Source organism: Stenella coeruleoalba, assembly GCF_951394435.1.
Source record: "Stenella coeruleoalba genome assembly, chromosome: 7".
Taxonomy (NCBI): Eukaryota; Metazoa; Chordata; class Mammalia; order Artiodactyla; family Delphinidae; genus Stenella; species Stenella coeruleoalba.
Genome location: NC_137153.1, coordinates 26,528,525 through 26,553,105, shown reverse-complemented (window position 1 = coordinate 26,553,105; position 24,581 = coordinate 26,528,525). Strand labels below are relative to the sequence as shown.

General features: G+C 38.8%; 1 long non-coding RNA gene and 1 pseudogene across 2 annotated transcripts in view; one reads left to right on the top strand and one right to left on the bottom strand.

Annotated features, from left to right (window-relative positions):
* Nucleotides 1-24,581, bottom strand: part of LOC307189223 — a 55,195-nt gene that overhangs the window by 24,934 nt on the left and 5,680 nt on the right. The window contains exon 2 of the long non-coding RNA XR_013829125.1: nt 21,825-22,004. This is a non-coding gene — a long non-coding RNA (uncharacterized lncRNA). The remainder of the gene's footprint in view (nt 1-21,824; nt 22,005-24,581) is intronic.
* On the top strand, nt 2,224-2,779 carry LOC307189018 (synaptosomal-associated protein 23-like; annotated as a pseudogene). Its single transcript has one exon. The product of its transcript is annotated as a synaptosomal-associated protein 23-like (transcript).

The following is a 24,581-nucleotide window of genomic DNA, read 5'->3' as shown; positions in this document are numbered from 1 at the left end:
GTTACTTTTTGGATCATCCATTGAACTTTTCTACTATCTGTTCTTTTTTTCTTGTGGGTTTAGCCACACCATGTTACCTTGTTGCATGTCTTGTAACTTTTAATCGCATGTCACAGATTTTGGATAAAAGAACCTTTGAGGATCTAGATGGTACCTTTTATTACATATCCATTTCTTCTATTAGACAGAAACCATAAGTGGCTGGTTGCTTCCATCCAATTAGTAAATTTCAGTTTGGGTAAGATTTCATTTACCTCTCCCTCATCCTTCTTTCTAAGGTTGGGTCCTCAGTAGCTTTCAATTGACAGATTGTTAGATCCTCCAAACAACATAGCCCTAAAGTAGATATTCTAGAATTTAAAAGTACATTATTTAAAATAAAACACAAAAGATGGGTTTAAGAGAGACTCATTTTTGCCCTTTAAAGATTTGTAGCTTAGTCTATCAGCCAACAGCTTCAAAATTTGAAAACTGGACTTCAGTTTTAGATTGGTGATGTAAGGAGTTAGAAAGAGGATTGCCCCCATCCTTAAAACAAGAAAAAAGCTATAACTAACTAATTTTCATGAGACTATAAGAGAACTGAGGACACAGCTGATCGATGAGAATCTGTAGGGAGAACAGCACCAGAACATTTGCTTACCTGAGACAGAAGTTGCCAAATAACATATAAATAGGTAGAAATGTTAAACAAGACATTTTAAACAAATTGTTGAAGCATGGGCTATATTGAGAGTGTGAAGCCTCTGATATGAGGGCGGGATTTTGCCATCTTGCAGTCTTTTCCCTCTAGAAACCCCACCAGACAACCACAGGGAAGATGGGGAGAATGCTGAGAAAGGTACTGGCTGGTGAGGGAACAGCAGCCACTGCCAAAACCCCACCCAGACCCCTCCCTCCTTATTTATCCTAAAGAACAAAGATCTTAATTTAAAGGAGGAAGATCAGTTAAATGTGCAGTTTGGGGAGCTGGGGAAGAACAATGGAGGCCACCACTGAAAATCTACCCAGATCCATCTCCCCTATCTTTCCAAATGAATAAAAGCCTCAATCTTCAGAGGGAAGAGTGGCCAAACCATAGGGGAGGGGGCTGATGGAAATCCACGGAACCTGGAGGAGGGGCAAGAACACGAATGAGGTCCATCTCCAAAGACCCAGATTCAGAGTGACTGCTTAAAACTGAGGTTTAATTAAATAATCAGAGGATTCAACGATCATCCAACCTCCATCCCAAGCACCACCCTAACCAGCCTGGAATAAAAATATCAACGGACCACAACAGAGAACTCAACATCACTGGTTTTCAGGAAATGCAAATTAAAATCAGAATGAGATACCACAGTTAGAATTAGTAAAATTAAAACAATAAAATGATGACACTAAATACTGGTGAGTATGCAGAACAGGAATTCTCCTTCACTGCTGATGTGAATCCAAAATGGCAGAGCCACTTTGGAAGACAGCTTCTTGTAAAGTTAAACATATGCTTATGTTACAACCCAGTAATCTCACGCCTGTGCTTTACTCAAGTTAATTGAAAAATTATATTCACACAAAAATGGCCTGTACATGACTGCTTATAGTTGCCAAAAATTGGAAACAATCAAGATATCCTTGAACAGATGAGAAACTAAAAAAACTGTGGTCCACCTGTACAATGGAATACTGCTCAGAAATAAGAAACAATGAGTTGCTGATTCACATAATAACATGAATGAATCTGAAAGGCATTTTGCTAAGTGTAAGAATCTCTCCCAACTTCTCTGTCCCTTGGAAGATGCCTTCTGACAAAAGCACAAAATATGTCCAAGTGAAACACAGCTGTGTTCCTCAGTGTCAATTCACTGCTCTCTAGAACTTTCTTCCCAGTCTGTTTTATTTTCTGGGTCTGTTCACCTTCACCAGGATGGAGGGCACAGGGAAATGTTTTTTTTCCTAAAGATTGTGAAACTAGTAGAGATTTTACTCTGCCTTTTATAAGTTTATTTATTTATTTATTTATTTATTTTTGCAGTATGCGGGCCTCTGACTGTTGTGGCCTCTCCCGTTGCGGAGCACAGGCTCCGGACGCATAGGCTCAGTGGCCATGGCTCACGGGTCCAGCCGCTCCGCGGCGTGTGGGATCTTCCCGGACCGGGGCACGAACCCGTGTCCCCTGCATCGGCAGGTGGACTCTCAACTACTGCGCCGCCAGGGAAGCCCTATCAAGAGTTTTAATTCATCATGGATAATCTGTCGGCAGAAGAAATTCAGCTGAGGGCTAACCAGGTTACTGATGAGTCTCTGGAAAGTACAAGGAGAATCCTGGGTTTAGACATTGAGTCTCAGGATGCACGAATCAAGACTATCACTATGCTGGATGAACAAGGGGAACAACTAAAACACATAGAAGAAGGCATGGACCAAATAAACAAAGACATGAGAGAATCAGAGAAGACGTTAACAGAACTAAACTAGTGCTGTGGCCTCTGTATATGCCCATGTAATAGTATTAACAAAGGATGCCAGGGAAGACGAAATGGGAGAGAACCTGAATCAAGTGGGCAGTATCCTAGGAAATCTAAAAAACATGGCCCTGGACATGGGCAATGAGATTGAGGCTCAAAATCGACAAATAGAACGGATCACAGAAAAGGCTGACACCAACAAAGGTCGTATTGACAATGCCAATGCCAGAGCAAAGAAACTCATTGACAGCTAAAGCTACTGCTGTACTTCTTTATCATGTATTCACTTCCCTAGCTCCTCCTTCAAAGTCATTACCTTTCCAGAGTTTGAAATTTTGTTTCCACACTCTTCTAATCGGGAGATGATGTGGAAGAAGATCTAGGAGTAACAGCCCCCCTATTCTTTTATTTTCTCTTTTTCCCTTGAGGGTAGACTGCTGCTTAGTTTGCCCTCTAGTATTTTCTTTCTCAGTCCATACTCTTAGGTTGGTATGCATACATCATATATGGTGTTGTTTTTCATTCTCTCCATTTACTTAGCAGGTTCTTCTGCTTTCAAAATTTGGAAGCATTGCCAAACACAGTCATGTAAAAGGAAGCTGGGGGCATTGGGGCAGGCACAAGGAGGAGAGGCAAGAGATAAGAGGTTGTTACCTCAGTAAAATCTGCAGACCCTAAAGCCCAAAGTTGCATAACCACAGTGAAGATCTAGTTGGGTTTAATTTCTATTTAAGTTGCAGTTATTGCCAATTTAGGCCAATGCTTGGTTTTGGAGTCTGTATACACAATATTTTTGTTATACATCACAACTTTGCAACCTCTGCTTCAAAAAAGAATTGAATGAGTTTTCTTAAAGTGAGCTTAATTTCTGAACTCTTGGTGATTCATTTATGTACATAAATTCTATGATCCCATTTCATTTTGCACCATATAGGAACACATGGTATGAATGAATGGCTTTTTATTTTCATATTATTAGTACTATCATTTGGACTTCCCTGGTGGCACAGTGGTTAAGAATCCACCTGCCAAAGCAGGGGACACGGGTTCAAGCCCTGGTCTGGGAAGATCCCACATGCCATGGAGCAACTAAGCCCGTGAGCCACAACTACTGAGCCTGTACTCTAGAGCCCGCGAGCCACAGCTACTGAGCCCACGCACCACAACTACTGAAACCCACGTGCCTAGAGCCCGTGCTCTGCAACAGGAGAAGCCACCGCAATGAGAAGCCTGCGCACCGCAATGAAGAGTAGCCCCCGCTCACCACAACTAGAGAAAACCCGCATGTAGCAATGAAGACCCAACACAGCCAAAATAAATTAATTTTAAAAAATAGTATCATGGTCCCATTACAGGCCTATTAACCTCATAAATGTGTCATTAGTCTTTGAAGAAAAAATATGTAAATATGTATATATGAGAATTTCTTTCTACAGCAGGGCTTAAAATTTTTTTGAAAAGTTTGACAAAGTATATCACATGAATTCAGATTTACCTCAATGCCAAGAATTATGTTTAGATAGGAAAACAGAAACTTGTTTTGATCTCAGGTAGAAAATGGTTAGATTACTTTGAGTTTTATGTAGCTTTAAACTTTTTTTAAAACTAGAATTTATTCTGTTTAAAAATGATTTAGAAAATTATGTCTTTGGTTTACTTATTGATGACTGCGCTATCATTCTCTTAGCCTTTTGTATTCAACTTCCAGAATCACATTTGTTTAGACCTTGAACAGTGTTATAAGAATTTGATTGGTATTTGTCACCTTTATTTTAAAACTAGCTTCTGCACACTTCAAAGCTATTGATGTCGATTGGTTTGACCAATAACCACTGTTTGATCCTTATGATTAAATTTTGTAACTTAGGAAACTGTTTTTTCAAATAAGCGATGTGCTTCTGTGACTACTTTTTGGGTGGTGGAAAGCAATAATTTTCTCAACTCTTATTTGACAAACTGAATAAAGCAAAGATCCATAAATAAAAAAAAAAAAAGAAAGAAAGAAATATGGATAGAAGGGAAGAGGGAATCAATAATAAATTAGCCAGGTAAATATGTCTTAAACAATAGGTTTTAAGTAGACCTAGTATCATTAAGATATTAGTTATTCATAAATTAATGTATACATTTAATGTGATCCTAATTAAAATAACAACAGTTTTTGTTTTCATTTTTGTTTTGGTGAGTGGTGAGGTGCTTTAGACAAGCCAATTTGAAAGTTCACATGAAAAATAAACAAAAAAATTTAGTAAAACTCTGAGTAAAGGAGCAATAAAGTGTAACGGCTCCTACCTGATAGTAAACATTCACATCCCTCTCATGTGCCCAGTACATTCACCCCATTCTAATATCCCCCAAAACCTTAACCCATTCCAGCATCAACTCTAAGCTCAAACTCTCACCTAAATATCATCAACATAAAAGGTCCCAAATCTCATCATCTAAATCAGGCATGGGTGAGACTCTGGGTAGTATGGTCCATGCCTGGAAAAACTGTCTCCCCATCTGTGGACCTATGAAACTAGAAAACAACCTTTTGTAATATGGAAGAATCTTTTGTATTCTGTTACAAGTTAATCACTATAAGCTTAAATTATACATAATGGCCCATCTCTGGGAACCCTGCTTTCCAGGTAATGAGCATTAAGCTAAAATACCTTTGTTTAGCTCACAGGAAACATCCTGATCAGGCCCACCTGTGAATGACTGCAGGGAGGAAAATATAAACACATCCCCTCCAGAGGCTGATGGAAACTAGGAAGTGTTTGACTTTACTCTCTCCCCTTTTAGTATAAAAGGAGCCTGAATTCTAACTCAGGCAAGATGGTTCTTTGGGGCACAAGCCCACCATCTTCTCGGTCTGCTGGCTTTCCAAATAAAGTCATATTCCTTGCCCCTACAACCCGTCTCTTGATTATTGGCCTGTCGTGCAGCGAGCAGTATGATCTTAGACTTGGTAACACTTTCTCCTCCAGGATAGAGTGGTGGTACAGGTACAGAATAGACATTCTCGTTTTCATCTAGGAATGGAAAGGGGTCACCAAGCAACTCTAAGCCCAGCAGGACAAATCCCATTAGGTTTCAATGAAGATTCTCTGTGGCTTGATGCCCTGTCCTTTGGGCCCATGGTGGTGGCCTTGTTGGCCCCTGGCCCTAAGCCTGTGTCTCTGGGCTCTACTTCCATGCCCACACTCTGTCTTTGGAACTGTTCATCCTTTTTCCTGAAGGGCAGCCCATGTTTGTAACCAAGTAGTTCTGTCAGTCCCATGTCCTGTTTGTAAAATCTCAGGAGTTTAATAGCCTCCCTTCATTACTTCCTGTCTCTGTTCCCTTCAGTCTAAGCTGGTAGTGTTTCTGCTGATGTAACATTCTCAAAAACCCCATTGGTCTTTGGTGCATGTCAAGGGGGTCTACTCCATTAGGCAAAAGAGTTCTTCACTGAATCTTCCCGTATAACCCCATCTCTATTCCAGGATTCTGCTGAGATGGTTGAGTGGACCCAGGAGTCACCTACATAATCTCTTCTGCAACACATTTTCCAGCCACACCTTGGCCCTCTCTCCCCAGCACACTTCCCCCCAAAAATGAATTTCCTCGTTTCTTCATACTTTGTAATCTGGATTGGCTTGAAACACTCCAAATAATCAAGGGCTGGTTCCTTTTTGCCTAGTAGTTCCTTGTTCAGTTTCTCTCTTTCCTCAGGCATTTTACTATCAGCAGGAAGGAGCTTTGCTTGGAAATCTCTTCAGCTCCATATCCAAGTTTATTGCGTGTAAGTTCTATTTTCCACCCAGAATGAAAGAACACAATTCAGCCAAGTTTTCTGCCACTTTATAACAAAAAATACCTTTTCTCCAATTTCCAATACAATGTTCCTCATTTCCTTTTAAAGTCTCACCAGAGAGATTTATATTTATATATTTATGTCAAGATTCTGTTCATGAACAATGGGATGTTCATGATGAGACACTTTCCTTACAATGCTTTTGACTTCTCTCTGAGCTCTCATCAAAATCACCTTTGACAACATATTTCTACTTTCTCATCAAGATGATCGAGGCTTTTCCAATCACCAACCTCTAAATTCTCCTAGTCTTTACTCATTACCCAAATTCAAAGCCACTTCCACATTTTTAGGTATCTGTTACTATGGCACCTTAGTTCCCAGATCTGTATTAGTTTCCTAGGGGCTGCCAAAACAAATTTTCACAAACTTCGTGGCTTAAAACAACAGAATTGTTTTCTCCCTACAGTTCTGGAAGGCCAGAAGTCAAAAAATCAAGGTTTGGGCAAGGTTAGTTCCTTCTGGAGGCTCTGAGGGACTATCTGTTCCATACCTTTCCCCTAGTTTCTGGTGGTTGCTGGCAATCCTTGGCATTTACTGGATTGATCACTCAAATCTCTGCCTCCGTCTCCAATGGTGTTCTCCTTTGCGTCTCTGTGTGTGTTCTTTTCTGTTTCTTATAAGGACAATCTCATTTGATTTAGAGACCACTCTCACCTAATAGGATCTCATCATAATCCTTACCTTAATTACATCTGCAAATACCCCATTGCCAAATACATCACATTCTGAGGTTCTGGGAGGACATGAATTTTGAGGGGACACTATTCAACCCATTATGGTTAGTTATACTTCAAGAAAATTATTTTTAAAAAGTTGCCAGAGCTTGCTTATATAAGATAGATAAGATAGTGTATTAGGGAATTTTTCTTCTACTGAAATGTTCTTCTCTAGCCTGTTTGGCCCATTTTAAAATCCTGTTAGCCACATGGTGATTTAAAGTGATCCTCCTTTTCTGTCAAGTAAATTAGAATTTGTCTCATTATGCCCCCAGTGTTGAATTTTCCTTTTGATCTGATTGACTTCTGAAGTGATAAGTTCACAATTTGTTTTGGTACTTTGAGCATATAGTTGCCGTTTTACACATCAGAGCTTAAGGTCCCCTGAGGGGTTTCTGTGATTTTCCCAGGAATCTCAACAGTAAGTTTCATTCATATTTTCACACCATATTTACTATTACTTTTCAGACTCCGGTTTATTCTATCCATTTGTTGCATTTTCGTTGATGTGTATGCTCTATTTCTCCCTCTCTTGTTCTCTCTGTGGAGTACAGAATGGCTGTGTGTTGCTTTTCTCTGTTACGCGGTGCTGGTGTGACTGGACCCCTCACTAAAGAAGACTCCCTACCCTTCCTGCTGGTTTCTCCTCAAATTTATCAGTTATAAAAATATTCACCTCATAGCAGACCTTATTATGAGGTCTAACATAACACTTGTGCATCAATAAAGCCTTTTTTTTTTTTTTTGCGGTACGCAGGCCTCTCACTGTTGTGGACTCTCCCGTTGCAGAGCACAGGCTCCGGATGTGCAGGCTCAGCGGCCATGGCTCACGGGCCCAGCCGCTCCACGGCACGTGGGATCTTCCCGGACCGGGGCACGAACCCGTGTCCCCTGCATCGGCAGGCGGACTCTCAACCACTGCGCCACCAGGGAAGCCCAATAAAGCCATTTTTAAAACACTTGTAATTTCCCAACATTTCATGAAGTAAGCAGCTCCATGTTTTTTTAAATGTTTCCAATATCATGATTTCATCTTTTTGTTATGCTACCTGACCGTGACCGATGTTAATGTTGTGGAGGTTGCTTTCTGATACAAACTAAGTTATAAGAACTTATTTATGGTCAGGAGTATATAGGCAACTTGTGGGCCAAATTCTTTTGTCTCTCAACATTTTATCCAGCCAAGTACATACACATATCAAAATGCAGCCACGAGCATCATATAACACTCTGACCTGCTTCCAAATTCAGAGTTCTGTCCTTTTATCTCATAACATGGCTGTTACCATCTTGTCCAGAGCCAAGTGTTCCTTGATAATATGCATTCCTTATCAATGCAGCCTCTGCATGGAAATCCCTGAAGAAGAAGGCTGGTGTAAACCTTCCTATGTCCATGAAAGTGGTATCAACAGTGTTTGATACATGAACAAAGTATGTGTGCACTTCTGATGGAAGTTGGGAGAAAATGTGAAAGAGTGTAATTGATGGAGTACCAAATGAAATAAAATATAACAGTTCAATGGAATGACTAGCAGGATCTTGATCTACAAGATGTATAGATCAGGGATATATACATGTATATGAGAATTAGAGCAAAAATGAGTGGGGATTTTTTGTTTTGTTCTTGAGCTCATAGAGGAGTTGTTAAGAAGACTCTTGAAATCATATCATGGAGGTGCTACACCCACAAAGTGCTGTCCCTTTGGTTTTTTATGAGAGGGAAATATATATATATATAACCTTTATATATATATATATTTCCCTCTCATAAAAATAATATATATACTACATTAATATTATAGTAAATTATTATATATTATGAAATAGTAATATTACATTAAATTATACAATATTATCATATTAATTATTATATATTATGTATATTATATTAATAATATCTATATTTCCCATATATATCACCTTTATATATATAGATATAGATATACACATAACCTTTTTAATTGTTCTGGGGCTAGTATTTCTTGCAATTGAGTGCAGTTTCCAGTTTTTCACTCCCATTCTTGCTTCCCCTCAAAGAACAGTTCTTATGCTTACATAGAAGTTACTAAAAATCTCAACATAATTCCCTACTACTCTTCTTGATATAGATAAACAGATACAGATAAATATATAGATATAGATATAAATATATAGATAAAACCAATCAACATTACATTGTATAATTGTGTGGTGATGAAATGCAAATTTATTTTTATTTATATTCTCATATAAAACATCAATAAAATAAGTTCCATGTAAGTAAAAGTCAAAAAATGTATAAAAACTAAATAAATATTCATGCCAGTGAGGTCAGGTAAGGTTATGCTGTGGTATAAAAACTCCAAAAATCTTAGCTGTTAAACAACAACACTGATTTCTTAGTTATATATGTCAAATACATATCATATAGGTTGGCAAGGACAGGCAGGCAAGACTTGACTGAGGCCAAGAGATTTGATCTCCAGTGATTTTTTTAATGATATCTCTCATTGAGAAGGGTGGCGTTTGTCTAAAAATCCTTCTCTGAGAGCTTTGTCCTTCAATCTATGAATCTATGTAACATCTCAACGGTAAAGAAAAGTGTGTGCTTCTACGTGAAACTGGCTTGAATATTTAGATGAAAAGAACACAGTTTAAGTTTTAAACAAAGTGAATACTCTCTACCTACAAGGGGGAGAGCTCAATGGACATGTAACTACAATCTTGGTATTAGAAATACGTCTTCTCAAAATAACATTACAGAAATACAACTTGAATTTGCTAAAATAAACAAAAAGAGATTGTTTCTCTTTTCTCTGCTTCCCTATATGTGTGTACTTTATTCTTATCCTCCTGGGTGGGATGGCTTTTTTGTTCCTTCAATGAATGTGGGTACCTAAGATTATGTCTTTTGTTCACGAGATGAATCAGATGGGAGTGGGGAAGTGAAACATTTTAGTCTCATTTTAGATTCCTAGGGCAGAATCCTGATCATCCAACCCTAGGTCAGAAGCTCATCCCTGATGAATCAACCAGGGGTTCGTCAGCTAAGAATATGACACCTTCTGTAGAGATCATGTGGATGGAAGGCATTGCAGAGATGAACAGGGTAGAAAGTGTCTCCCAAAAAGAGAACACTGGACAGATAGAACAATAAGTGTCCAGAAAAAAAACAAATAACAAGACCCAGAAAAGAAGGTGAGTTACACATCACTGCAGAGTTAGCCAGAAGGACAATTTCATCTAATAGACATTGGGGGCTCAGGGGAAAGGAGTGGTCACAGGTCATTGTTACCAAATGATCCAAGGACTCAGGATCTCTTCTTCATCTCCCAAGGGAGCTTGAGACCTAAACTCAAGAGCACTCCTTGTGTCAGCAGGAAGTAGATACCACCTTTCCCATATCCACCCTCCTCTTCCTCCTTCCTTTCATTAGGAGTTCCTAAATTCACATTGTTCTGAATTTTGCCCATTGCCTCCACTGCATAGTATTTTCTTGTTGCTTTAATTTTCTAATTTTTGTACATGCAGTGTATTTTCTTGCCTCTTAAAACCATAGATGATTCCAGGGTTTATTTACTTAAAACAGAAAGGTAATTTTCAGGAACTTGGGAATTTTCTTGTCTGTACCCAACACTATCATGGTCTATTTTGAAATGTGAAAGAATGTGATGATTCCCAGCCTTAGTCTAAAAAGGAGCTAAGTAACTCTGCAATGAAACAAAATTCTAGATATTTAGCATTACTTTTATTAAAATTGTTTTTAAAAAATATTTGGTTTTTACCTGTGTTTTCTTACTGCTTTACCCCACTCTAGTAGAGGATTACCCCACCCCCAGTAATAAAAAGAAGCAAGCATACAACTTGGCAGAAACCCTCGAGAATATAGAAAAACAAAGTATTTGGATTATTGGTGGAGCTCTTCCCATTTTGTTTTCTATATTCACTATTTAAAATATGCTTCTTACACATAGAAGGGCAGCAAAATGCAATGGCTCTAACAACTTGCAAACATAAAATGTTAATTAAAATTTGTGGCTCTCAAAGTTTCTAATGGCCTATAAAATTCATTCTGCTATTAGAATTTCAGTTTCTGTTCTCTTTTCTTGATGGTATCTCTAATTATAGACTATAAGCTAAAATAATTTTATTTTTATATTTTACAAGAGCTATAAAAGAAAACTAGCAAATGTTTAAAAATATAAATGGCTTCCTAAGGTTCAGTTGATGCAAATACTATTAAATAATTTGGTTTCGCTATGAAGTGAAGACTTCTAACAGAAATGATTGTGCCTTCATGGATTAGAATTTAGGGAAAATAATTTCAAATACTGATAAGGTCTAATTAAATTATGGACATAATCCCATCTGTAGGTGATGATATTACATATTCTTCATTTTCTTTTTTATCTAAATGGCACAAGAATGTGGCAGGAAAAGGTGAGTTATCACTCCATTTTTTGAGTATGTATACAAGTTTGGTCTCTTAATCTTACATAGTAGTTAAGAAGTCGAAATGATGACAAAGAAGAGTCAGAAATCAAGACAATAGTGATACTAATAGCTGCCATTCATTAACTAGCCCCATACACCATGCATTTTTTACCACAACACTGAAAGTTACCAGTGTATTTTATTTTTTTACCAGCTTTATTGATGTATATATATCATATATATATACACATAAAATTATATATTATATGGTATAAGTATACATATATACATACCATAAAAGTCACCAAATTTAGGTGTACAATTCGATAGCTTCTAGTAAATTTGTAATGTTGTACAACTAAGACCACAACCCGACTTTAGAACATTTCTGCCCCCACATAAAGATCCCTCGTGTTCATCTGCAGGCACTCTTCATTCCCACTCCAATTCTAAGTGATCACTAATGTACTTTCTGTCTCTACATATTTATATTTTGTGGATATTTCATATAAATAGAATTTTATAATCTGTGCTTTTTAAAATTTACTTATATCTGAGGTTCATCTGTGTTGTAACATGGATGGGCATTTGTGTTATTTCCACTTTTTAGCTGTTATAAATGATCTGCTATGACCATTCGTGTACAAATTTTTGTACAGACACACATATTTTTATCTCTCTTGGATGGATGCTCAGGAGTTAATTTTCAAATAAGTGAGAGCGGCATCTTTTTATATTTCCTTGAGCAATGAATGAGGATTCCAATTTCTCCACATCTTCTCCAGCACTTGTTATTGTCCAGTGTTTTTATGTAGTCATTCTAGTGATTGTGAATTAGGATCTCATTGTGTTTTTTACTTGCATTACTAAAATGTCTAAAAATATTGAGAATCATGTATGTGCTTGGTCACTCCTATATATATCTTCTTTGATGAAATGTCTATTCAAAAATATTTGTTTATTATTTATTGCATTTTTCTCTTCTGGTAATTGAGTATGCTTTGAAAATATATTTTAGATACAAGTCATTTATTATATATATGCTTTGAAATTTTTTTCTCCCATTCTATGGCCTGTTTTTTCATGTATTAATGATGTCTTTTGAAGTTCAAGATGTTTGAATTTTGATGAAGACCAACTTATCTTTATTTAATCACTTGTGCTTTTTTTTTTTTTTGCAGTACGCTGGCCTCTCACTGTTGTGGCCTTTCCCGTTGCGGAGCACAGGCTCCGGACGTGCACGCGCAGCAGCCATGGCTCACGGGCCCAGTCGCTCCGTGGCATGTGGGATCTTCCCGGACCGGGGCACAAACCCGTGTCCCCTGCATTGGCAGGCGGACTCTCAACCACTGCGCCACCAGGGAAGTCCAATCACTTGTGCTTTTGATGTTGTATCTAGGACTTTGCCTAACCCAAGGTCACTCTTTTACTTAATTCTTACTGAAGAGGAAACTGAGGCTTGGCAAAACCAAGGAGACACTTACACGCAAGACTGTGTTCCTCTGCAGGATATTGTCCCTGCACGACTTTCCTCTCCACTCACTGCTACCAGTGTAGAATTCAAGTGAAGTCTGATACTGGGCCAGGTTTTTTGCAAGCTGAAATGTTTCTACAGGCAGCATACCCATTTTGAGTGACTGAAGTTCACACAGAAGGACCAGATGTGTCTTTCCAGAAAACTCTCCTCTAGTTTCTTCTGCGTACCTTTGGGATGAAGGTAAGAAGCATACCTAGAATAGAAATTTTTACTAGGGAGTTTGAATGAGATAATGCAACTCTGCTTTTAGAGCATGAACTTGTTGATCAGCCCTGTCTGCAGCTGGCTGAGCTGTGGTCCTTACTGGGGAGGGAGGAACCTCATCATGACATCTTGGTCTCAAGTGGGCCTTCTGGGTGTATGAAGTGTGAGATCTATGCTGGATACTGATGAGACGATATTCTATGTGAATTTGTCAACATTAACCATTTTACTTCTGCCAAATTACTATTTGAAAGTTCAACTATGTACTCAAACTTGAAAGGTTCTATAAGCAAACACATAGTACAAGTAAGTTTCTGAGGACCATTTAATCATCCCAAAATAAAAAATAATTTTCTTTGAGCTTAAGACCTATAAAAGTATACATTTAAGTTCAACACTGTCCTCTAAACTTTTTAAAAATTTTCTATACAAAAAATTTTTATAAGAGAAACAAAACAAATTAAATGTGGAGTGATCAAAAATTTCAACTGTATTATCAAATTAGAAAAATGGACTATGTATTGTGACATGCCAACAATTAAGGCTAATTGCAGTGTATGCCGGTTTGATGTTAAGACTGACCAGAGAAATTTTATGATGAATAAATTGTGGAGACTGGCTCATTTTGTATATGTAGAAAGCATTTCAAAAAAGTGTTCTTATGGGAGGCAGCCTCTAAGGTGACCCCCAAAGGCCCCTATCTTCTTGTATCCCCACTGTTGTATGATTCCCCCTTCCCTTAAATATGGGCTAGACTTATTGACTTCCTTCGAACAAACAGTATATAGCAGAAGCATGAATAGAGGTACTGCTTCCAAGATAAGTGACAAAATGACTTGCTCTCCCTCTCTTACTCACTTGCTCTGGAAGAAGCCAGTTTCATGCTATAAGCTGCGCTATGGACAGGCCCACATGGTAGACGCTGGGCCTCTTGCCAACAGTCAGGTAGGCCCTGGGGCTGGGGAGTGTCATTCTCTGGCCCTGGGGAGTGGCCATATCTTCAAGGGATCCTCACCAATGAGAATTTTCAAATCTACAGAAGAGTAAAATATCCTTTAAATCAGTATGACTTTTGGAAAAACTAATTATTCCAATTAAATGGAGATTGGTCAAACCAAGAGATGGTGAGTTCATTTTAAGTATCCCTCTATTCTCCAAGCATGTTACAGGTAAGGGCTAATGAGAAAATGCTATCAGCAGCCAATGTCACCGCACTAAACTCTGTGGGCAATGAGTTCTGACTGCCATGATGACATAATAATCAAAACAGTTCCTGGCACTGTTTTACTTGAGGGCTGCATTGAGGGACCAAGGATGTCTTGCTCATTCAAACTGCACATTCTTAATACTTGATGTTCTAACTACTAGAATTTAGGGGTTTATTTTATATTCTTGGTTCAGTGGTAGCTTACTGAGCAAAGGATGCAATTCAAAATCAAGCAATTAAAGGGAGCAAAATTTCTTATAACTTACCTCTCTTCAGTTATATTATAATGAATGGTTCTAAGCTACTAGGTATGGAGAACACAGCAATGATGAAAATGGAAATAAACAGGGAATCTTTCAAGGCAGTGCGACTCAAAATGTGCTGATGACTGCAGCATCAACAACATCTTGTATTAGAAAAGCAAATTCCCTCCCCCTAGTCCCAAAATACTGGATCAGAATCTCTGGGTCTGGGGGGGTCCTCCCAGTGATTCTTACATTCTCTGAAGTTTGAGAAACACTACTCTAAAGAATTTGCTTTCAAAATGTGGCCTTGTCCTAGAACCAAGAGAGTCTCCAAGACTGGCTAAAATTTGATAGCAAATGTAATAGAGAATGCTATAGTTTTTCATTTTCCATTCTGCTGAGGATTAGATGTTAGTAAACCAAACTGGACTTATGATTATTCATAATTTGTGGTTATTCATAATATTATGGTTATTCATAATTTGTATTCATAACCTAAGATCAATTATTCAACTTTAGTGTTTAAACCAGTTTCACTATGTATTTTAGAAATCTGGTTGCAAAATTCCTGCACTAGAAAATAGTCAAAAGTTCCACGTGTTTTCAAGAATGACATTTGGTTATCAGCGCATCATCAGGATACACAGTGGGACTGGTGAAATCTGTTGCTGACTGAGAGGCCAGATTTAGAAGGAAGAATTAGGCCTCATTAGGTATAGTTAAGCAATGAGATCATGCATCTAACAGAAAAAGCAATAAGTCTTTCTTTCTTTCTTTCTTCTTTCTTTCTTTTTGTTTTTATTAATATTTCTTTGCCTCTGTTGAGAGAAGTATTACTGCCTGGGACCTTTCCTGGTCCCCAGGTTTTGGAGGATTTGAGATTGGAGAGAATAAGGATGGGGGTTGGTACATCCCCACCTTGAGTTCAAGGATATGGAGGGCAGTGCTTTGTGTGGGGATGTGGGGGAGGACTAGGTCTGATGGTTCAGGACTCAGAGAAGATTGTGTGAGGAGTTTTGGAAGGAAAAGAAGTATTGAGACAAAATTTCCCTTCTTCCCCAGTGAGGCTGTGAGCCCCTCTGAAAAGTTCTTTGCATTTCTGGAAACATTTTGGCTTTTTTTTTTTTTTAAATCTGTGCAGCAAGAGTAACTTTTTCTAGCAAATAAAACTGTGAACTGGAAAAATGAATAATCAAAAGAGGAGGGCCTAGGTGGGAAGGGGATTTGGTGATCCCCAGGATCAGCCTGGCATCTTCCTATCTACCTGCCCAATTTAATATCTTTCAGTTCAGTCATGAAGGGGTTTCCAGGGCCTCTAAAGTGGATGTGCCATATGCCCTGACCTGGGAATTTGGCTCTCTCCTTCAGTTTAAGACATCTTTAATCCACCTCTCTCTTCTCCCCAAAGTTCAGTCCTCCCTGTGTTATGTGGTCAGAGATGGTCCCTTTCTCGTGGATTTCTAGGATAGAGACGTCTGCCTCTTTCTTCATACTCATTCCCTTTATTCTATTGCCCTAAGTCTGATGATTATGTTTACCTTTAATTCACTGGGAGGAGGATGTCACGAGAAGGTCGGTGAGGGCCAGGCCTGGGGGAGTGCCACTGGACTGAGGAAGGAGGCTTTGGGTAACATTTCAGAGAAGAGCCTCTGGAAAGGCCGTTCAGTAGGCTGCTTCCTGCCTCTTCCTCAGCTTTTATTTCCAGACTCCATCTACCTCCTCCTTCAAGAATCTTCTGCCTCAAACTAACCTTGCTGCTGACCTCAGTCTCATCATCTACTACCTTTAGAGTATCTAGATTCATTTATTCCCAATAACTGATCTCTTCCCTTTTCCTCATTTCCAATAGTCAACAGTTTCCTTCACCTTTGAAATCCCCTTAAAATGCTGATGTCTGTCTCCTAAAACCTGCCATGCTCTTGCCTACCTCTGTTTATCCTGTGTGCCTAGTGGCCCCTGCACATGTCTTTCCCACCAGAGACAGGGAGGCCCCTGTCCCCTCACTCATGCTATGCTCTCGGCCTCCTACACGTGACTGCTCATGCTACTATTCTCCAAATTGTCAGTCTTTCTTCTTTAAATTTATGTAATTCTGACATATGCTTAAGAACTAGTAATTTATTTTCTAGTCTTTAAAGTATCTACCATGACCTCTACCTAGCTGAATACTTTTTCTTCCCAAATTCTTTCTGCATTTCTAGTGAATTACAAATGGATGCAAGCCATGATTTATATACATTTGCTGTTGGCCATTGGGCTATTAACAAATGATATATTACTGATTGAGATAGCAACATTTGGAATATCTAAGATGGTTTTTAGTAGCTGATAAATAGAAATTGTCCCCCAAATAGGTGTTAGGTGGTGAATAAGAGGTGGTGGGTATGCAGAATAAATCTGATTCTACTGATAAAAATATTTCTGTATTGAAAAATCACTGTGAAATGCAGGTAATAGTTGGGTCATATTCTTTTGGAATTGGTAAAGTGTTAGAATTTTATAGGTGACAGTGAGTTGCCTGGGTTTTTCTCTTTTTGCATCTAATATTCCAGATTTGGGTCTGGAGAAGTCAGCACCCATAAATGCCAATTGGAAAAGGCAAAATAGTGTACAAAGTAAAATAAAATCCCAATAAAAGCCTGTCCTCTCTAGCTAACGGACCAGAATACGTGAGGCCTAAAGATACAGAAAACTTTTAGGCAGTAAGTGTTCTACTCTAGCCAAACACCACAGAAAAACTACAGCCCCCTCCCCAACCCTACCAGCAAAGTCCAATTTGGGAGTCTAGACTTCCACCCCTGCCAGTCTGCAATAAGGCAACCCAGTACTGACTCCCCCAGTCCCTGGGCGTCAGAGAAGGCCTGAAAAGGTATTGCCAGAGTCGCTCCAGATCTTTGCTCAAAACCCATCCACCCCCAACTTTAGTAGGAGTGTCCTTGCTCACAACCCTCCAACCCTCCCCCCACCAACCTTTAGCAGGAGTGAACATAAATCCTTAAGCTAAAGGGTCCACAGATAAGAAAGGAAGATACACACACAAAAAAAAGAAAAAAAAGAAACAGATGGAACCGCTTGAGACCAAGATGGCAACGAATCTGACCTCCAAGTGACCCTGAGTCTCATTATATGTTGATTTTACTACATTAGCATATTAAATGACACACCTACTGGTGGCCAGAACCAGACATTAAGGACCAAAAATGTCTATAAAGGGGGTAGTATCCCACTCCCTCAAAAAAGCCCTGCCCCTTCCCTGGTTAACTAAGGCATGTGCCTTCCCATCCTCTGCCTCACTCCTCTTCCCTTTGTCTTTACTCTTTACAGTTATATCACTTTCACCAGGTGGGTGAGAAGTTGATCCATGAACTTACTTCCTGCTTCTCCTTTTTTTTTTTTTTTTTGCCCATTGAATAAGGCTTGTGCTGTGTGGATCTCTCGTTATTCGCCTACTCGAAAAAAAAGAACCCTCCCCTGCTGAGCTGGGCCTGAACAAGGTCCATATGACTTAACATAAGGAGCCAGGATATTCATCCTCAGCAGGTGGTAATGCCGGTGGTAATGAGTGACCATCTCAGCAGTGTCCCTGAAGACCACAGAGACCCTGGACTTCCACTTCCACCCAGCAAGAATAAGGCACACTGACCCCTCCCTGCAGAGGTGGTTTCAGAGTCAGGACTCTCACCACCATCCAAAGGTAATGAGGCTCTTCCGTGATGTCAAGTTAGGCAAAAGGAGGTGCAGGAACAAGGCACCCATGCCCCTCCCAGCAGGGGGTATCAGTGAAGGTCCAGTGGGAGCCAGAACTCCCAACCCCACTGAGCAGTAACAAGGAACCCCTCGCTCCCTGGGTGAGAACAGAGACAAATCCAAAACCTGGAGACCATGACCTGGACCCCCATTTCCACCAGGCAGTAATGAGATGGCTTGTCATCCCCTGCTAGAGTGGTGTCAGAAGAGGCAAGTCAAACAGAAAATTTATATAATATCCAGAATCTCATAATGTAATACTCAAAACACCCAGGTTTTTATTGAGAATCACTTATAGTAAGAACCAAGATGATCACAACATATATGAGAAAGGACAAAGACACTCAACGGACACCAACAACAAGATGTCAGACACACTGGAATCATCTGATTCCAACATTCTTGCATAGCACTGGATATTTCATAGGAAAATAAAGAGATCTGATTTATTTGCAGCAAGAACATTCAATAAGTAGGAAATGGGAGAAAACAAAACCACTGCCTTAGTTTACTTAGTTTACATTGTTTTCTAAACTGCTTTGTGCAGAGTCTTGCATCAAGAATACAAAATTTGGGGCTTCCCTGGTGGCGCAGTGGTTGAGAGTCCACCTGCCGATGCAGGGGACACGGGTTCGTGCCCCAGTCTGGGAGGATCCCACATGCCACAGAGCAGCTGGGCCCGTGAGCCATGGCCGCTGAGCCTGCGCGTCTGGAGCCTGTGCTCCACAGCGGGAGAGGCCACAACAGTGGGAGGCCCACGTATCACAAAAAACAAAAAAAAAGAATACGAAATTTAAAGCTGTAGGGAATCCAACAGGGCTACAGCAGTCTGGTATGAATCATAAGAATTTCTTTATTCCAGGACATGTTTTACTGCCTGGGATATCTACTACTACGGCCTAGAGTTTGGGGAAAGTCCTTAGTTTACTGTCTTGCGGATGTGGCTAAATGATGTAGAAGCACTCATAGATTATGGGAAGTTGCATCCTGGACCACTGAGTAAGCTTCATAAATAACAGTGTTAATCACAGAGAATAAGGTGGTATGAGATACACTATATGATACTGCCATGGACCGTAAACCTTTTCAGACAGGGCTGGATGGTGAAAGGAGGAACCACCCCTGAGTCAGGAGGACCTGGGTTCTGGTCCCAGCTCAGTGCCTGACTGAAGAGAAATTACTTAATCTCTCTGATCATCAGTTTTTTTATCCAGTGTGTGAGATGAGGGATGTCAAAGCCAGTTGTAAAATGCTATCATTCTCACTACTCAATATAAATACCTACAATCTTCACAGTTGTCTTACAAAACAGAACATGTTATGCATCTTCAGGATTATTTTGTTACAACTACACAAACAAAACAATCTATGTGTAAAAATGGTATTTAAATTTCTATGAAGACAGTTATGTATTTTAATTTTGATCTTTTTCAGTAGTGTACATTTTAATCTCCTTAAAAGTACCTTTTATGGCTACCGCGTATATACCCCAGGGTCGGTTAACTCAGAAAGCCACTAGACTGATGTCATACACATTTGATCTGACGTCCCATTGTGAATTCAGTTTTTCCATTTGTGAGGGTCTCCTGACCCTAAGAGGCTTTGCAGTGGTACACCAGGGACTGGGTGTGGTCAGATCATGGCATAAGACCCACATCTATGAAACAACTACAGTCCAACTCCAAAAAAAGATGTAAGTGGCATGTGTCAAAGAAGAAATAGAGTTCTATATTGCGTTTTAGGTTTAAAAGCTGTCAGAAGTATCTTAGTCGAATCCACCTCGTCATAAACAAGGTAGCGGGAGGGAACAGAGAATCACTGTTTCAAAAGCTAGGAACCTCACTGAAATCATTAAGATGTTGTGAAACAAAGCTTTCCTCTGATGTACAAAGAACCCATTTGAATGTGTTTTTCTGTGTCCTCTGTAATACTTTCTAGCAGACAGGGCTCACTTTTTCTTGTTGCTATTGCTATATTCCTTTTCCCCAATTGTTTGTTTACATTATTGTTTTGATTTGTCTTTTAAAACTTGCAAAATAATGTGTGAAAGTTACGCAGAAGATGTAAAGAATAAAAATAAATGAACACTCATGTGTAACCACTCTTCCTAAAAAGAAAACTTACCCATATCTTTGAAGGCCTCTGTTGGTCCTTCTTTAATCCTAACCTGTTTGTTATTTCCACTGTTTTTCTTTACAGTTTCATCAATATGAATATACTGCTAAATAAGATATTGCTTTGACTTGCATATTTTGAACTTTAAAAAAATGGAATCATACTGTACGTATTCTGCAACTAGCTTTTTGCTCAGTGTTATAATATTATTATGAAAATTTTACTGTAGTCTATTGTCATTGCTTTATTGTATCCCTTATAAATTTATATTAAGCAAATGCATCTATTCCAATTGATTGGATTGTTTTTCCCCCATTTTTGATATTACAATAAAAACAGCTACGAATATTCTTAAATGAGTTTTCTATGTAAAGGAGCTGGAATTTCTCTAGGTTATATACAGTGCAATTGCTGTGTCAAAATGTTTACACATTCACACCTACGAAATTATGAGAAACTGTTTTCCAAGGTGGTTGTAACAATTTACATCCCTACAAGCAGTTTAAAGACAATGTCACCTTTTTTAAATGTGTCCAATTTGGTGTTGTTCAGGAAATGGTATCTCACTGTGTTTTAATTTACATTTCCTTAATTACTAAGGCAGCAAAGAAAAATAATTTTAGTTATTAATAAATGCCATGAAAAATAAACAAGTCAAGGAGAAAAAGATGGAAAGGGGTTACTTAGGAAGAAGGATCAGGGGAGAGATCTCCCCATGGAGGGTCATCAGTGTTAGAAACAAGTGACAAGATGGGGTGAGCCAGGTAATGAGGTAGGGGCAGGGGGCTGCAGGGCAGAACAAGTGGGTTCCAGCTCTAAGAAGAGGCAGAACAGTCTTTCCTTTTAAGTGCTGAAACTAAGTATTTTTAGTTGATGAGTTAGAGAACAGGCCAGAAGGATCTCAGCTAGACTGGGAGATTTAAACAGATGGTGTTGAAGAGAAAACAGAGCTTTGGGTATGAAAAGGGGGCGTGGAGGGAGCCATACATGGTGCCTATTTATTCTCTTAATTAGGATCTGAATTACTTTGCATTATTAAAAAAATCACATGTGAAAACAAATTTTTTAAAATCCTTGAAAAAAATTAACCTGTCATGAATTATGCGAATATTTTAAACTTAAAAGAACAATTAAGATCTTTCTAGATTTACACAATTTAAACAAATTTTGATCTATTGAATTTAAGATCTGTGTGGTTTTATAGGACAATGCCCTGTCTGTGTTAAATCTAGATGAAGCATTTCCAGTCCTTTGGAGATGCCTCTTATTATTCCCCAAGTTTTATTATCTGCAGTCCCAATGGGTCATTCATTTTCTGGAGTGAAAAATAATCCTTGCTTTCCTACCTTGAATGTTAAGCTGAGTTGAGTGTCGCCATTAATTCCTAGAAAAGGATTCACTTGCTGTTGATCAAGTGGAGTCTAGAGGAGCCCAAAGGAAATTTTTCTTAGTGGATCACTTAGGGTTCTCTTGCAAGCAGATGCCAAGATGAAATCAGACATGTAAGTGATCTGCTGGGGAAACACCTGTGGAGGATAAAGAAGTGATGGAGCAGGAGTAGGAGGGAAAAGCATTCAAACTGCCCTGCAGATCTGACACCTGTGAAAGGAGACAGGGAAGGAGGGAGGATTGTGGAAGAAGAGCCTCAGACTTCAATGCAACTCTGAGAAAGTCTTGGCTACACGTATAGGGAGTCCCGGAGCAAAGGCTGCCAGCTATGGTAATCCCACACAGGGCAGGGAGGGCCGTATTCCATTATCCAAACGTTGGCTGGGAGCAGCCTGGGGAGAGCATAGCCTCAGTGTAAAGGCTGTTGGAGGTCCCAAAGGTCCAGAGGCACAGCAGCTGGAGGCTGTCACTTTCTCACACTTCTCACAGTATGTTCTTTTGAAGGGTGAGCTGGAAAATGTACTTCCTTAGCTGCCACTTAGAAATAAAATATATCAAATTTGCTACAACAAGATGCTTACAGTCTTTGATGTCTGTATAACAATGAAATATGATAAATACATCTCAGTTTCTAATCAATATGCTGACTTATTAATTACCATGTATAAGAATAGCTCACTGGTTTTCCTAATGATATTGAAGGGAAATAGGAATTATTTGGCTCAACAGATTATTTTAAAGGACTTTGTTTATAAACAAATTAAAACCTCACAATATTTTTCAATAAAGAATATTCCATTTAGTTTATATTTTTAATTCTCCAAAACCATTCCATGAATGAGCCTGCCCCCTGCCCCCATAAACACATTTGTTTTTGGTTCAGTTTGATTTACTAATTTATCTCAATAGTTATAACATCAGATTTATTTTAAAATTCCTTCATAACCATTTAGTGACAATTCTTTTTTTTTTTTTTTAATTTTTGGCTGTGTTGGGTCTTCATTTCTGTACGAGGGCTTTCTCTAGTTGTGGCAAGTGAGGGCCACTCTTCATCATGGTGCGCGGGCCTCTCACTATCGCAGCCTCTCGTTGCGGAGCACAAGCTCCAGATGCACAGGCTTAGTAGTTGTGGCTCATGGGCCTAGCTGCTCCAGGGCATGTGGGATCTTCCCAGACCAGGGCTCGAACCCGTGTCCCCTGCATTGGCAGGCAGATTCTCAACCACTGCACCACCAGGGAAGCCCTAGTGACATTTTTTTACTCTGATTATAAATAGAAAACAAGAAAATATTGAGATGTATATTTGTGCATGTGTTGTGGTCTATGTCTTTTTATTTCCAACTCCCAAACTTCTTGGCTATTCTGGTTAGTTTTTACATGGCTTAGACAGAGGTTTTCTGTGTATCTCAAAAGTTTTCCTACGGAACGTTTTTCTACAACATTTTGCTCGATTAATTTAGATGTGATTTCCCAAAGGGCACCTGACTTGAAAAAATTATTTTATTCATTCAGGGATTGACAATGCCCAGATTTTAGGAGAATGAAAAAACCTCAGAGAGTATGGGGAGGAGTGAAGTAAAAACTGCAACATAGTTTTGAATGTTGAGTTTTCACTGTGAATATATTTCAAAGGTATCTATGTACATTTTAACACTCTGAATAAAGATGTGCAATCTAAACAAGTTCAGATTGACTACAGTTCAGGGTTTTAAAGCATGTAAACTCTTTGGGGAGCTTTAGCTTTATAAACCTTGTAATAACAAAGCCACATGAGTCCTACAATCATTATTCATACTTCTTAGTTTCTCACCTGGGAAGCATTATTGACTCTTCTTTCTGCAGAGCATACCTCATTTTAAAACACATTGAATTATGGTTATCAAATAGAGTTATAGTAAATAATCTTGTTTGGCTAATGTACATGAAAGGCTAATTGTGTGGAGATAGAGAGCAAAATGTTGCAATTTTGCCTAAGATTGGAGAGGGTAAAGGTTAAATAGTTCCTTGAAAACATAAAAACAGAGAGCAGAAAACAACTCTCAATACTATTCTCTGCCATCTTCTTCACACAAGACATATATTATGTCAATGAATTCAGATAACTAAAAAGCCAAGTGAAAGCAGGTATAAAAATCTCCTATCTTTTACTTTACCTTTTGTTAGATATTGGCAGGTTTGTTATAACTCAGTGGGTAGCATCACCTGGAATATAGAATTTACCGGTTGTGATTCGTTGTGTTGTTTTAGCTGTAGCTTCAGGGTTTCAAATATACATTTTTACTTATTACAGCCTATCTTCAGCTTTTATTATACCACTTCACAGGTAGTATAAGAACCTTACAGCAGTGTACTGTTTTCTCCCCTTGGGCCTTTTTGCTATTATTATCACAGGTTTAATTAACCACTTATACATTTTATTTACCCAGTTTTTGACGGATATTTGGGTTGCTTCACTTTTTGGTTATTATGAATAATTCTTCCAGGAACAGTCATGTGTTGAGTCTTTCTGTAGACATAATGTTTTCATTTCTCTTGAGTAGTTACCTACTAGTGGAATTTTGCTAGGACATGTGGTAAATTTAACAATTTAAGAAAGTGCTGAACTGGTTTCCAAAGTGGCTGTACCATATTACATTCCTGCCAGCAATGTTCCTCCCCACATCCTCACCAATATTTATCTTCTTTCTCTTCATTGTTAGCCATTCTTGTGGATG